Source organism: Poecilia latipinna, unplaced genomic scaffold (genome assembly GCF_001443285.1).
Source record: "Poecilia latipinna isolate Pla-1442-1.1 unplaced genomic scaffold, P_latipinna-1.0 Scaffold2410, whole genome shotgun sequence".
Taxonomy (NCBI): domain Eukaryota; kingdom Metazoa; phylum Chordata; class Actinopteri; order Cyprinodontiformes; family Poeciliidae; genus Poecilia; species Poecilia latipinna.
In genome coordinates, this window is record NW_015115026.1 from 97,580 (window position 1) to 111,289 (window position 13,710).

Below are 13,710 nucleotides of genomic sequence, written 5' to 3' on the forward strand. Positions count from 1 at the left end.
AAAAAAACAAGAATGTTAAATCTGAAAAAAACTTATTTTAAAATTACTTTGAAATAAAAAAATCTTTAACACTTATTAAATTCAGCAAACACTTTATGTGATGGACTTTTTTCTGAGAAATGGTCTGAAATTTTAATAAGTAATCCAAATGCAAACATTCAACATAACATCCAATCTAATATGATGAACTTGCTAGTAAATGAGAGTCAGAAACCAATGCAGTGTTTTTGCTTCTGACTTACATCAAAGTTGTGATGGATAAAAGCAGCCAGTGTACATCCCTTGACAACCAACAACACTATTTCCTTGACATGTTTTCAGTATCTTTCATTCCAGAGAGACTGCTGAGATTAAAAGGATCTGAGCAACTGACGTGTGGAGATTCGGACACCTGTTCTGAGGCAACCGCGTCCCACAAAGAACCGGTAAACAGACGGGTAGAGGCTGGATTAGGACACGAAGGAGGAATGAGGCCATGCCTTGTGTACCCTGGCAAATGACAGAAACAAGCTCTGCTGTCTGCATGGAGGGGCAGAGAACCTGCGCAGTGGACAGACAAAGGCTGAGAGGACGAGGCGGCCTCTTGGACACGCAAGGAGCAGTAGGTGAAAGAGTGTTGATGTGTGTACACACGCACAGCAAGGACAAGACATCACAACCATTCAGACACACACACACACATCACACCGCTCTGTACACGCCCATGCATACCGCAATATTCCCAGCACCACCACCTCACGCACAGCTGCTGGGATGAAAGGAGCCAGCCATTTTTACAGCACACGCATGTACGGAGAAAACGCGAAGCCGAGACACAAGCGCAAACATGCTTTGATCTGCTGAGAAGTTCCTCAGGACGACTCAGCGCATCAATCTGTCGTGAACCAATTCGAGCAACAGCAAAAGCTCGAGCACATGCACTGGCACAATGACAGATGTCCTCAGAAGATGATGATGATGAAAAACAGGACGCGAGGCATAAGCAGGCCTCCAGGATGTTCTTCAACCAGCTCTTTGCTAGTCTCCTCTAAATTTAAATGAGATGCTTAGGGATTACACACACATCCATACAAAAGGTGCTAAAATTGGAACTATGTATATAAACATAATTTGTAACCTGACCACACAGTGAGGGCAAACACTGCTGGAGAATGATTGCATGTGGCATCACTGTAACAGTATAATACAATTTACAAAAATTTTCACTTTTTTTTTCAACCACAAATCACATTGTATTTTCTTGGAATTTTGTGTGATAGACCAACACATAGTGTAGCCTGTAATAGAGAAAATGAAAAAAAAAAAAAAACAACAACAAAAAAAAAACAACTTAAACTTTTCTTTCAGAAAAATAAGCCACAGGCTGCATAAAGCTCGGTTAGTGGCTCCCCTTAAACCAGGACAAAATCTCTAAAAACACAGCACCAACTGGATGGTTTAGAATGAAGCATATTCATGTGTTAGAATGGTCCAGTCAAAGTTCAGACATAGATCCAATTTTGAATTCATGGTTGAAATGAAAATGTGCCGGTCAAATATGCTGTCCATACAATCTGAATTAGCCTAAATTTGGCAAAGAATGAGCAAATCTTTCAGTCTTACTGTGGGAAGCTGGTAGAGACCTACCCCAAAAGATTTACAACTGTGATTCTTTTGGGGTATGTTATACAGGGGATATCAGTCATTGACTCAGGGGGGCTGAATGCATATGCCACATTTTTCAGATTTTTATTCATAAAAGAATTGAAACATCTATTTCTTTCACTACACAATCACGTGCTTTTTTGAGTTTGTCTATCACATAAACGCCCAAACAAAAGACTTTAAGCTTGTGGTTGTAAAGTGACAAAATGTGAAAAGGTCCAAGGGAGAAGAATACTTTTGTAAGACAAACCAAAGCAAATATATTTGTACAACACATTTAAGCAACAGGGCAATGTAAACGGCTTTGTATGATACAAACTAAGAACAAACAACAAAAAAGGCAAAGAATGGGCAGATACTGAAAAGAGCTGTTCATAAAATTTCCATGAGCTTCACAGACTGTGCTATTTGAAGCTGCAACAACAATCATCTTCGAGGAAATGTCTGCTTGAAGAAAATGAAGCTAAATCTCTTCAGAACAGATTTTCAATAGAGTTGCAAAGCCTTTCAAAAAACTGCTAAACAGAAACCAAGGACTTACACAGAAAAGCCTCAACACGCACACAAACAAAATTTATATTTCATCTGCTTTTCGACGTAAAAGTTAGAATGCACGTATCTATCATGTGTCAAATATCATGTCTTTATAATTTACGAGCACTCGAATTGATCATAGAGAGGTTACAACAAAGCAGCTTCAATTGCTCAATCTCTGCACTGACACGAATGTTTCAGCTGTGAAACAGGAGAGGCTTGAAATTAAAGAGCACTGTTTCATCTCTCGGCATGTCTGTCTCAGCTCTGTCACATATAATGAGACGGGTCAGGCCTTGGTACAGAAGGGCCCATGTGCTCCTATCTGCCCCCGGCTTCATCTGTTGTTAAAGCGTAACCGTGTCAGCCTGCAGAGCAAGTCGCCTGTCAACCGCGGGGGCCCGGGAGAAGGCTATCAGACCCCCCTGAGCCCACTGCTTTTGGAGCTGCCCGGCAGGGAGGGGGGCCCAACAGTTGTGTTTGCCACAGCCACGGTGCCTAAATGTGGGAGGAAGCTAGTGACTAACCTTCGGCAGTCAGATTTTGAATCCATTAGATGTGAGGCTTTACAGCGGACTAAAATATCTTTGGGGAAAAAAAAAATACATTACAATATAACCCAAAATACAGGTCAACTAATTATTATTCTGACTGGCTGGCAGTTTTATTTTATTTTTATTTTTTTTACAGAAAAAAATTATTTTTCTTGTGAAATGACTAATAAGGAAACCAAATCAAGCTTTAGGTCTAAAGCAGATACCGTCACATTTCCCTACAATTACCAGGTATCTTCCAGAAAAGGTTGCACATTAACATCATTAAAGCCAACTGTGCCAGGGAGGCACCTTTATCTATTTATGTCCTTTCATTAAAGAGGCAGAAACCCAAAAAGTGTTTCCTATTTTAACCCTCGTCTGTTACACTAAATTATCTTTGAAGGATTTTAGGTTTGTTGAAATTGGTCCTATATTTTTGAAAGAGACTAAGAGTGGCCTGCCTTTTAGATTTAGAGTTAAATGTTGAGAAGATCTGATTTGAACAATTATATAAAACAACACTTGAAACCCAACTGTCATTGCAAGTGGACGCTATTTAGGCATTTGTCACCTACCTAAAAGTGGCTTTTTAGATTGTGACTAGGGACCCAGTGAATATTAAACTGGCATCTTAGACGCTTTAGATGATAATTAGCTACAAAAATAATATCTATTTTCACAATGCTTAATGTTGGATTTTGTACATGCTTTATTTGAAAATATTAAAAAAAAAAATTCGGTAACGCTTTATTTGAAGGGGGGTGAATAAGACTGACATGACACTGTCATAAACATAACACCTGTCATGAACATGAATAAGCCTTCATGAATATTTATGACTGTTGTCATAAAGCTTCAGTCGGTAAATCATGACGCTTTTAATACAAAGTTGACATTATTCAAAATGTCTTTGTTATGACAACTTGTCATTAACCAAGGCATCATGATCTGACATAAATCTGTTATAAAAGTATTACCGATTAAACTTTAAAAATTAGCTTTATGTAGAAATATTATAAAGCTCTGCCATGTTGTTTAGTCTTAATTTTCTTAATTTAATCGATCCTAAAGTTTTACAGCAAGATGTCTACAAAGCACTTATGAACTTAGCATTTGAAACATTATTTAAGGCTGTTTTAACCCTTCAATCAGTATTTCAGAGTAACAATATACTGACCAGACATTAAACCCTCTGTTATCTTAGAACAAGTTATCTTTTGTTTTATTCCAATGTACAATGGGTTTGTTCTACAGGTATGATGGTAGTTATAAGTAGTCCAGTGTGTTTCACTTCATTTGAGGTAAGACTTAATATCAATAACTCTGTTAGCATTGCATTTGACATTGTAATACTAAATTTCATCTTTATAATTGTTGCTACTAGTTTCAATTTACTTGAGGTAATAGTTAATATTAATGACACCGTAGTGACACTTAATGACTTTGTCATAACTGTTGTAACTTGTTTCACTTTACTTGAGGTAACAGTTAATATTAATGACACTGTAATGACACTTAATGACTTTGTCATAACTGTTGTTACTTGTTTCAATTTACTTGAGGTAAAAGTTAATATTAATGACACTTAATGACATCTTCATAGCTGTTGCTACTTGTTCCACTTTACTGGAGGTAAGAGATAATATTAATGACACTGTAATAACTCTTAATGACATATTCATAACTGCTGCTATGTGTTCCACTTTAGTTGATGTAAAAAAAAGTTGATAATGAGTCTGTTATTAAATCATGTGACAGTGTAATAAAGCTTAATGAAATCTACTGCTTGTCCTACTTGTTTTGCTTTATTTCAGGGAGTGGAAATATTAATCATTGTTTTGTTAAAGCTTTTGCTAGTGTAATAATTAAATCATTATGACTACTATTATGACAAATTTATGTTAGATCATGATTTCTTGGTAAATGACAAGTTGTCATAACAAAGACAATTTTGAATAATGTCAACTTTGTATTAAAAGTGTCATGATTTACCAAATGACACTTTATGACAACAGTCATAAATATTCATGAAGACTTATTGATGTTCATGACAGGTGTTATGTCATGTTTATGACAGTGTTATGTCAGTCTTATTCACCCCCCTTCAAATAAAGTGTTACCTTTTTTTATTTTTTATATGAGATTTTGGTCTTCTCTCTTTTCTCAACTCGATTTGCTTTTGCTGTTTACTAAATAAATTAAAACTAACAACTTTCATCGTTGCATGTCCTTTGCTTTTTTGAGTTTAGTTTGCAATTACGTCATTTCATGTTCGATGAAACACTACCTACGGCAAAATGTCAGCAGCACATTTCTTCCTCCTTAGGAATAACTAAATTAGATTTGGTCAAAAATCAGATTCAGAAATGGGTATTGGCAAGGGAACACCTGAATGTCCCATCTCTAATTATGCTCAAGCTATCAAGTTGTGGCTGTAAATTCACAAGAAATAGCCAAAGGTGATTTAAATGCAGGAGAAACATATTACGTCACTTGTAAAACCTGTAGCAGAGCACAATGGCCTGAGCATGTGGAGCTGCCAGAGATCCATGGTCACTGTTGTTTATTGATTAAATGACAAAAAACAGGAGCAGCTGGTGGAAACCTGTCAGCTCACATTCAGCCATATGCTGTGAAGCTGATTGGGTGGCGCTTCACAGAACAGATGTACAAAATTAAAAGCTGTCACAGCAACCCAGTGTGTCCTAAAGGCGCAGAAGTGGATTATTCTAAGCGTGCTGAATCCTTGAGTCACTTGCACTGAACACAATCTAAGTAAAGTGTTCTACTCTGAAGGGAGGACTAAAGATGCAAAGATCCACAAACAACTGAAAACAGCTGCAGCAAAGGCCTGGTGAAACAACACAAATGAGAAAATCCATTGTTTCATAAAGTTGGTGCCTGCACAACCTCCTGGTAAAGCAAAATAAGATATATTTTCTTTGATTCAATGTTGACATGTATTTAAATCGCTCAAAGCTGCGACTCCAGATCTTCAATTCATATTTTTGCAAATAGATGTGAAATTCACTGAATTACAGCTCAGAGTCTTGACTTTATGACTAATTGCCTTTGGGTGAAATTATTTTATTTCAATGTTTTGTGAATTCATGTTGCTCAGGACGAGGGTTTACTGTGAAAACAGTGACTTGAAGCAGTTAGCTTGTAAATACAGAGGCGATAAATACAGATACTTACACACGTTGTATATAAAAAAAAAAAAAAAAACATTTTTTACTGTCTGGATGTAAATCTGACACAATTCTTTGTTTTAACTCAGGTTTAATCATCAGATTGTTTTTCTATCCACTAAATGCCAGAAAAGACGACAGAGAGAGTTTCTGGAGTTGACTTTTTCATTGCTTTTTAAAGTAATTTCGGGAAGCCCAGATGATAATGTCATAACTTTGCAAGCTTCTGACAGGTTAATTTTTAAGGCAACTCACACATGCAGCTTATTTTTGTGACATCATGGCATTGCAAAGCTCTGACTTTCCTCACCATAGACAGGGCTGAAAAGATTTGAGAGAGCAAGCTCTACATTCGGTTACACCCGTTCTGTCAGCAGGAAATTCCTGCAACTATTATGAGAAACTTAAGCAGGAACGCCAAAAAATGTTTGACCCAAGCAATAAAGTTTAAAAAGCACTATTACATTTTAGAAAACTTTTGAATTTAAAGTAAAAACAATCTGTCACCAGCAATCCAAAGACTGCAGGTTTGCCAAGGGTCCAGTTTTTTGGACTGTAGGAGGAAGCCGGAGTACCCAGAGAAAGTCATTGCACACAGAGGCAGAACATGCAAACTCCATGTTGAAAGACTCTTGACTAATATTCAAACCTTGATCCTGCTGCAAGGCAACAGTGCTACCAACTGCATCACTGTATATTCAAAACCAAAAATCATTTAGATAATTCCAGCTGATGTTAAACAGGAAAAGGAAAACTGATATCATGCACTGTATCTTAATCAAAGTTGCGGAACGTAACTTTTATTAACATATTATGAACATATAGTATGAGACCGATATCCTGAAATGCGCCGCTCCAGATCAGAAACAACCAATCAGAAATAGGAGGAGGACCTTAACACTGTCATATACTTATATATTTTTATAAATTTTACCCACTGCAGCTTACTGTAGCTATTTTATGTATTGAATTAAAAGGAATAAATGAAAATTAACTTGCGCTCATGTCAAAGGGTTTGTCGGCAAAAGCAAGCTTCTCTGGCCATATCTGATGAGAAGCTAAGCCACTTTCTCACTCTATTATTAATGTCAATTTTTCAAAAGACATCAACTCTAACTCAAGGTTACTTTAAGCACATACCTATTACAGAGCATTGAGTCATGACGTTGTTTTTACAGAAGATGGCATCTTCCGATTAAATAAACAAGACATTTATTTCTCCTTCTTACAGCCAGCAGAGTGGCAACTACTGAAACACATGGATAATGAACCTTGCAGAGCTCCGGTTCCGAGTTGTCAATTGTTATCTCCCAAGCGGCTGCTGGTTCCAGACACACAGTGACAGTGTCTGAGCCTGAATTACAGATGGCTTTAGTTTTAGTGTAGGTGGACTGTGGCTCAAGCCTATACAACAGTTGTCAGATTGGTCTGAATTACCAATTTGTCTAAAAGCAGAGGCCGTTTTAAAAACCCTTGAAAGATTTTGAGTAAAGTGTTTCCCTAGCTTCTCGGGAGTGTTTGCGCTTCCACGTAAACCTCTGGAATTTTTCTGATCGCTTGCTTTGCTTCACAAAAGCATCCCTCCTATTATCAAAGAGCCTCTATTGGCTTCATATATCATTCTCAATGGTTTTTTCCCCTTTTCTCGTACTGCGGAGAATTCTCCATGGCAGGGTATTAACTCTAGCTTTTATCCCATCCCTCTTATTGGATGAAGGTCACTCCCTATATCTGCAAAATGACTTTTCTTTCTCCTCTTTCATCCTGCTTTCCTCCCATCCTCCACACCAGGGCATGAGTCAGAGAATCTGACACCTCAGGAGGAGAGAGGAGAGCAGAAGAGATGGAGGGTAGTAAAAGGGGAGGCAAACAGAGAGGCAAAAAAGGAGGGACAGAGACATTTGGAGGGAGAAGAGATGAGCTGATCAATATCTTTCAGAAACAAGGAACTGGAGACGATCTGGTCTGGCTCTGCTTCCTTGACACATAAGATACTGTATCAAACACGGCAATTCAATTTGTCAGTGAACAGTTGGTGGTGGGACTCATTTTCTTCCCTCCAATTCCAACTCTTTGTGTTTTATTTGGCTTGAAATAGTACAATTTCAAGCATTTTTACACTCGCAAGTTGGCTGAACCAATGGCGTGGAACTTGTGATAAAACATTGCCATGCACGTTGAGCTAAAACTACATATTACATAAGCTTCAAAACAAACTGAGCACAAACCCAAAAATAGTGCCGTCCCTGTTAAATATTTCATAGCCTTGCCAGCTGAAGGGGGATAAAAAGCTTCTTTCCCTCTTAGTCGCAACAGAAAACACACACACACACACACACGCACGCACGCGCATACAGAGAGATGCAGATGGCCAGCTGAAAAGAAAAACCTCCATTTAGCGTACTGCGGAGCAAAGCGGATTACTGTCGCGAAGGCAGTCTTTTAGCTTTCTTGCTTGATGTACAAGACTTATTTTAGAGAGCTGTACTTAGCATATACATATCGCTATTTCCTAACTGATTATCTGTGCGAGAGTCAGCCGAAGATTATAAGACGCCCAAAAGAGAATTTAAATTGGGCTCCCCACTACCACTTAATACTATTCCCAACCAACTAAAATAGCGTCATTAATTCCTCTTTAAAAGTTTTCTCACCCTAAATGTTTGCATGTTTACCATTTAACACTTCTACATTTATGGTGTAATACAGCCATGTCACTACAGTATATAAAAATTTGATCCACACTTAAAACCAGTTGCCGTGGATGTTTTTGAACAACACTTCACCACTGCAGCTTCCACACACCATGTGTAGTACTCTTGCTTTCCCCTGCTACAAATCCTATGCAACTGCTTAATGTACGATTAACTCACCTCCGTGTGCCAGATGCTTGAAATTGAAACTGATGGCTTGACCTACTTCCTCATTAATTTGGCTAATATTTAGCTGACAGGGGAACTAATAGAGCACTGAAATTAAATTTACAGTAAATTATCTGATTCTTAAATATGCAGTAAAACAAATAAATAAAATCAGATGGTGATATGGCAAAAGTGAAAAGCAAAAGTACAGACTGGAGGAATGCTTTTATTCCAGCTTTTCCCTTTAATGCTGTGTAAATATTGGCAAAATGGTTCAAAAAAAAAACTTAAACATTAAACATTAAAGTCCTTAACAAGCCTTTCTGCCATGAATAGTAAAACCATAACTGTATATATGCCCATGAGATATGGAGAGATGTATGTTTAAACATCACAATAAAAAAGACGTTTCCTATTTTAATTAAAAACTATGCGACCATATGATGGTCACATTTTATTAAAATTAGCATTAACATTGCTAACTGTAAAAGCAGCCTCGGTATATAACTTCTGGGTTATCTATAAATATCCACATTCTCTAACAGTCTTAAAACAGATTGCCAATGTTTCCAAATGATATGTTTCATAGTAAATAGAGTCAGGAAGTTGTTGCTGTTCTGTAGAGTTCCAGAGTTTTGTGGTAAAAGAAATTCCTCTACCAATGCATCCAAAGCATTTTATATACAGTTTATAGGATTGCTATATTCATTTTGTTTAGGTGCGCAGCAGTTTTGCTGCTGCTGACAGACAAAACTTTCAGAGTTAAATTGCTCTAAATATGATGTCCTGTTTCATAAGAACACACTGTTTGAAACAACGGTGGAATCGGCCTCGACGGTCAGTACCATCAACAGAACTGAGACAGATCATGCCACTCTCTATTGATTATAACATATACATTTGTTCAAAAATTCAAACTCAAAATGTAAAAAAAATAAATTCTACGTTTTCCATTTATAATCTTTTGATTTAAAATTTGAATATAACTAAGTTGTTGAGTTGTGAGGAGTAAGCACTGCAGGGGGGGCCTCCTGCCGACTTCTCAGCCAGAAACAGGCCATTGTTTGATTATGACTTTGGCTGGCTCTGCTCGGTACAAAATGGACAGAATGAAGCCAGCTCTAAGGGGATGACTTCTGAACTAAATAAATCACACTCATGAGACTCTTTGAAAGACACAACAGCATGGGTCACGCGGCCTGTGCGGTCAATCCGTAGAGCTCAACACAGAGCTATCTTTTCATAGCTGGGACCGCCTAAAGCCCTGACTGTGTTCAGACGAGAGTCACATTGTGCCCCCGAAGAAAGAATCTCCTGTTGTTTATCGGTATTCAAGCTACAGCTACCAATCAACAAGTATTCACATTGAAACAGTACCGCCAATGGTACAGAAGGCTTATTTGAGCATCAAGAGTCCGTAGTTATTAGAGTGCAACGAGCTCGGGATAATTGTTTGAATGCAGGTTAATGCCTATGGAGGGATTTTGTTGAAATCCTGAAGCGTAAATTAATTTGTATCACAACAACACTCCTTTGACAGCAATGTAGAATTTCACGTCTGGGTTTAAATGATTATCATAATTTGCCTCATAAAAGGTACAGCTCCATTACACAGCAAGATGTAATTGTGACCAATTTTACACAGTAGAATGACACAATTCCAGAAATATGTTGGTGATTTGTCTAAATTATCCTGGATACTGGGTACATAGCTATAATTTTTATTTCTCTCTGCAGAATTGAGTAAAACATTTTGCACGTGGTTAAATTTACTTGATGACTTCAAACTAAAATGACCCTCACCCCCTCCCCCTCACTTCCCCGCTCCCTCGCCTCCTTTCAGTCGGCCAGAACAGCAGCTTAGTAGATGAGAAGGATTATTGGCAGTTCCCAGATGCTGGAGCAGCACATGTCAGGATCTGGCCTCTGTTATTTATGAAGCCTCTCAGCCCCCAGCCTCTCTCTGCACCACAGATGCAGGTGGGCTTTCATTATTGAAGATGTTCTTCCACTTCTTATTAGATCTCAACCTCTCAGAGTGCATTAAGGAATTGAATCTGGACAGAGAGGCAGCAATATGTGATGGTCTGACATTGCACCCCCTGGAGTTCCTCTAAAATACAGTTCTGCCACACATCAGCTAAATTGTTTGTTCTATTCAGTTTCCAGGAATAGGCTAAGTATTGTGTTTGCACTCCAGCAGACGCCCTTTTAACCGCACACAACCACAGAATAAAATCTTGTTCTGTATTGATTTCTCTTCGGTGCTCATGAGGACAAATCTAAAATGAGTTATATCAGTTTCTTTTTTTTTTTTTTAGTAAAAAAAAAGACCATGTTACATATTTCATCCAACTCCCAGAACTTATGTGATGGTTTCACATTTGTGCCTTTCGGGTTAAACATATACCTTACCAACAACAACTCAGTCAGGGTTTTAATCAGCTGTTTTTACATTTAAGGTGAGCAGTAGATTATTTTATTTACAAGTCTGAATAAAATACACACTTGCTAAAAAGAACTAGCAAACACATCATTGGAAATGTATTAAGAAATTGGCTGCTGCCTGGAAATAGTAAATTTTGTCCTTCCTGGATATAGCTATCTACTGTGCTTTTGCTTTGTAACAGTGGCAAAATCCTGTTTAACTGTAAGCTATATTACACTCAGTGTGAAAATGTCTCTAGTCAAAATATTAAAAAATACATATTGATTGATTGTATAGGATTAAATCGAGAACAGGTGTTATTTCATTTGAAGGCATATTTTAGAAAAAAAAAATATTTAGTGATATTGTACACTAAATGTTTTCTTTCTACTTGTTAGGAGAACTAAATCAGAGCTTTTGAAAATCTTTTCAGAAATTTGTATTGTAGAATATTTTAAATTTAATTAGGTAAAATAACTCTACCAGTTTGCTATAGACGGAACTGGAAGAAAATATAATCATTCTGTATTGTGACAAAGAAACAAATGCTGTGTGCTTCAGAGCCTCTGAAACTCAATGCAGCGACAGATTTTTTTTTTTCTTTTTTTTTCAGTCTGATAATAATAAAAGTGAAGAGCAGGTGTCCAGCCAAATGCCATCAGCATTTCGTTTCTGCTTGAATTCTCGTCTGCTTATCGTGAAGACAGTGCATCTATCCAGTGCGGCATGGTGCAATTAGGCATCTTGGTGAATAATGGTGCTGTCACACACACTCGCTGCCTCAGCACCAAGCAGGCGCCCACTGTACTGTACTTGTTGAGAACAGTCTTTGTGGTCAGGGCTGGCCTCTTCTTCAGCAGGGTCCGCTTTTATTACCATAAAACCGTCAACACACACAAACTCTCTCTCTCTCTCTTTCTCTCTCTCTCTCTCTCTCTATCTCTCTCTCTCACACACACACACACACACACACTCACACACACACAACAGACCAGTTGTCTCCTCATTTGGAGACTTTCTGCCATGTGCTGAATTTACCAGCACAGGCAGTTTATGGAGATTATGGCTTCAATAATTCAAATATGCACACAGCAGCTTTATTACACAGGCTACTACTCAGATCAGTGCGTCGAAATATGACAGATCATTTAGTGGATGGATAGAAAGATCTGATCAATTTCAGGAGTTTAAATTAACACAAGTTCCCCTCTTATCGTTTAAAAAAGATACTGCAAGAAATAACAGGAGATCAGACCTAACATTGCACTTTTCACAACCGCGACCTCAGTTGTAAATTAGACAAAGCGTCCTCTTACCCGTTTTCATGAAAGAGATCTCGGGCTGCTGTTCTCACTGAACTATTCCCCTGGATCTGCGTTTATCTGTCTTTGTATCCACATATAGTCCGGTGACTCGAAGGTGCAGAGCGGACTGTCCTCTCGGCGTGTCAGCAGACTGGAGTGCAGGGCGCCTGTGCGCTGAGGAGGGGAATCACACGCACACACAGACACAAGCACACGCTCTTTCTCTCACACTCACGCACGCGCACACACACACACTCACACACAAACACGCGCACACATGCACAAATATGCGCTTTCTCCAACTAACACCAACAATCTTGGGAAGAAAAATAAAAAATCTCTGGACTCGGCTGCTTTCTGTGCTCTGTTTGAATCCCCGCCTCTGCCGGTGAGTTGGTGGGGTGTGTGATCCCTTCTATCCCCGCAGGACCACGATCTGGGAGTGCTGCGCACTTCTACTGTGCGTCGCAGCGCAGCTCCCCACGTTCAGCATCAATGTGTTGGAAGTTTATCAGCAGTACGCCTGCATTAGCGTGTATTCGATTCAGGAAAGTTGCAGTGCTTAGAGCTTTTGTTCACCGTCCAGTTTTGCTTCTTTCTCCCCTTTTATATTTTTTTATTATACAAATTACACTTTAAGTGTAAATCTCACAACAATTGCCTACAAACTGCAGCGGAATACAGGCTTAAAAGTACAAATATGCAAAACAAGGTCCTCTCGGCAGCTTTTGAAGTTTTAGATGCGTCAGATCAGTAGCTTTCTTTCACTTGGCGCCATCTAGTGTAGCTGTCTGTGTACTGCTAACACTGCGATGCATTACGTTTAAATGTATGGTCTTTAGACAAGGTTGCTTTAACATCATCCTTCGGCGAGTCAAAATTGCTGGATCCGGTGTCTCTTATCTTCCCATTCCATATATTTTCTATAGGGTTTAGGTGAGGAGAGGAAGCAAATTCCATTAATACTGGCACTGATGTAAGTGTTGTACTGGAAAATGAAATCTGCATCTTTGTAAAATTTGTCAGCAAATGAAAGGATGAAGTGCTCTAAAATAATAATAATAATAATAATAATAATAATAACACAGTCAAACTGAAATGCATTACTTTCATCCCCCAAAAAAGGTTAAAACACTGAGACAGACTTCTGACATTGCTTCCAGTTCAGGACAGATCTAAGGTCAGGATTGTGTTAGTTTTATGACTTTTTCG

The 13,710-nt window shown here is 38.3% G+C and overlaps 1 protein-coding gene across 1 annotated transcript in view; it reads right to left on the minus strand.

Annotated features, from left to right (window-relative positions):
* LOC106937684 (poly(rC)-binding protein 4-like) overlaps positions 1–12,956 on the minus strand; it is a 56,416-nt gene extending 43,460 nt beyond the window's left edge. Inside the window, exon 1 of the mRNA XM_015019326.1 lies at positions 12,511–12,956. The gene's annotated coding sequence lies outside the window, so the exon portion shown is untranslated. The remainder of the gene's footprint in view (positions 1–12,510) is intronic.
* Between the last annotated feature and the right edge of the window lie 754 nt (positions 12,957–13,710).